Raw genomic sequence first — 2939 nt, 5'->3', positions numbered from 1 at the left:
TTGAGGTTAAAATTAAAAGGTAAAAAAGGCTGTAATTGAAATAGAAATGGGCTAAATGTTAAATAGCCAATTTTCCCCTTTTATTTTATAAAAATAGCAATAATGATTTTAAAAGTAAATTTAAAACACTGAGCCAACAAATACTATATAGATATTAATCTGAAAATACTGGTACTAATTTTACAATTATAAAATGCTATTAATCTTAAAGTAGGCTATAATTGTAGTTATATGCAATTTAGTCTTTTAAATACCAAATAAATTTGTAAAAATATGCAAAAATCACCTTAATTATATTTTGGTGCAAATATGAGAACAAAAAATAAATTATTCATCAAAATGATAATCTTGGGAATAATTATTGGATTTTGTACTGATAAAATAGACAATAAATTGGTTTTAAAATCTTTAAAAATTAGGAAAAAATACCAAAACTCTTGGGCATGCTTATATATGCATGTACATGCTATTTTGAAAGTATTTTGTATATAAAATACATAGGGAAAAATTGGGTATCAACAGCTGCCCCTCTTTACCCGGGAAGGATGAAAGAGTTATCGGGTAAAGATATGATGGCCAATTTTGACCGAACAAACGATTTGAAGAATTTTGACCGAGCTCGGGTTCCTGAGCCGCCTACATATCCTTGGTTTTACAGGAATCAGGCCGTATGTAGTTTAGGACCCGTCGGCGGAACATGCCGATGGAGATTTTTCCGAGATATTTGGATCGGGGTAACATTGCTACGAATTTAAAAAGGCTGCGGAAACTGGAGCGGGATCGCTCCTGCTGAAACGACCGTTGCTAGCCGATTTACCTGCAAATAAAACACGAGCGCATATGTTGTGCATAAATTTAAACATGATGCAAGTTCCCGTTGGACCATGAATGCTGTCTTTGGACGGTTAGGATGACGTCCTCGGACTATGGTGTCCTGGGCCATGAAACACATAATAAAGGATTCGCATGCTTTGAAATGATGCTCTCGGGCTATGAGAATGATGCCTCCGAACCATGATGCCTTTGAATAATGCGTTGTAGAGATAAACGTGGGGTCCTCAAGCCATGGCATGATGTTCTCGGGCTACGAAAATGGTGCCTCTGAACGATGACGCCTTCGGATGATTTTGGCGATCTTTCAGCCCATGAAATGCAGGATTTGGTGATCTTTCAGCCGATGCAAGTTTTAATAAAATGGCGATATTTCAGCCGATGTAAAGTGTAAATATAAATGGCGATCTTTCAGCCGATGCAAGACTTAAATAAGGTGGCGATATTTCAGCCGATGTAAAGTGTAAATATAAGTGGTGATGTTTCAGCCGATGTAAAGTGTAAATACAAATGGCAATCTTTCAGCCGATGCAAGATTTAAATGAAGTGGCGATGTTTCAGCCGATGTAAAGTGTAAATATAAATGGCGATCTTTCAGCCAATGCAAGATTTAAACAAAGTGGCGATATTTTCAGCCGTGCAAATGGAGACAGAGCTTAGTCTCGGATGCAAAGAGATGAAATGGAGGTAGAGCTTAACCTCGGAAGGCAGAATAATAGCCTTGTGCAATGCAGAGAAATGCAAATGGAGGTAGAGCTTAACCTCGAAAGGCAGAATAGTAGCCTTATGCAATGCAGAGAATGCAAATGGAGGTAGAGCTTAACCTCGGCAGGCAGAATAGTAGCCTTATGCAATTATGGAGACAAAGCTTAGTCTCGAAAGGCAGAATAGTAGCCTTATGCAATGCAAGAAATGCAAATGGAGGTAGAGCTTAACCTCGGAAGGCAGAATAGTAGCCTTAGGCAATGCAAGAGACAGAGCTTAGTCTCAGAAGGCAGAATAGTAGCCTTATGCAATGCAAGAAATGCAAATGGAGGTAGAGCTTAACCTCGGAAGGCAGAATAGTAGCCTTATGCAATGCAAGAAATGCAAATGGGGGTAGAGCTTAACCTTGGAAGGTAGAATAGTAGCCTTATGCGGAAGATGAGAGACGAGTAGTAGTAAAAGATTCTTAGCTGATAGCGGATAGCTGGTTGTTGATTGCGACATTGTGGTTGCTGGGGATATCGTGTATGGATACTGGTTGTGAAGCGATAATTTCGGGAGTTGTATTCCTGAAAGTACGAGTGTGTAAATGGATTTGCTGATTTGTGACTTGGGTGCCTGCATCCAAAGAAAAATCGTGAGTTTTGTAAAGGGACCGGTTAGTTCGCGTTCCCGCTAGCTTCGCTTGACTGGCTCGGCTCTGTTTATGGTGATACTGTAGGTACCCTCGGGGCAGCGTTGTCAAACAAAGCGATTTCGATAATAGGCATGCATGAGTTTTGTTAAAGGTATTATATATGTATATATATTTTTAAAAAAAAATAGCTTTAGATGAAGCAACGACCGCGACGTGGTTCAAAATATTGCGACCTTTCTTGCTACGCAATTTTGAGGGCCCTCCTCAAAATTCTGCCCGAGTTTAGTGGGTTGATGCTTCTGACGACTGCTTACAATGATCGATTGAAGTTACTTCGGAATTTTGAGGGTCCTCCTCAAAATTCTGCCCCAATTTCCAAATGCGGGGGGAAATGAAAATTTTATTGAATTGTGACCGAACCCATAAGGCTGCCTATGTATCCCCTCTTAAACGGGAATCAGGTCAGACGTAGTTCAAATTACATAAGGAAATCATAAATGGTTACACATAGTATCACTTGACTGCATCTAAATTATTGGTTTTGGCCAAACTTCTCCGTCCATTTCTGCAAGTATGAGGGCTCCTCCTGTCAGAACCTGATGAACCATGTATGGACCTTGCCAGTTAGGGGAGAACTACCCTTTGGCTTCATCTTGATGCGGAAAAATCTTCTTCAACACCAGCTGCCCTGGTGTAAATCGTCTTGGTCTGGCTCTCTTGTTGAAGGCTCTGGTCATTCTGTTTTGGTAAAGTTGACCATGGCAAA

The sequence above is a fragment of the Nicotiana attenuata genome, unplaced genomic scaffold, assembly GCF_001879085.1.
Source record: "Nicotiana attenuata strain UT unplaced genomic scaffold, NIATTr2, whole genome shotgun sequence".
NCBI lineage: Eukaryota > Viridiplantae > Streptophyta > Magnoliopsida > Solanales > Solanaceae > Nicotiana > Nicotiana attenuata.
Note: the sequence above shows the minus strand (reverse complement) of the source record.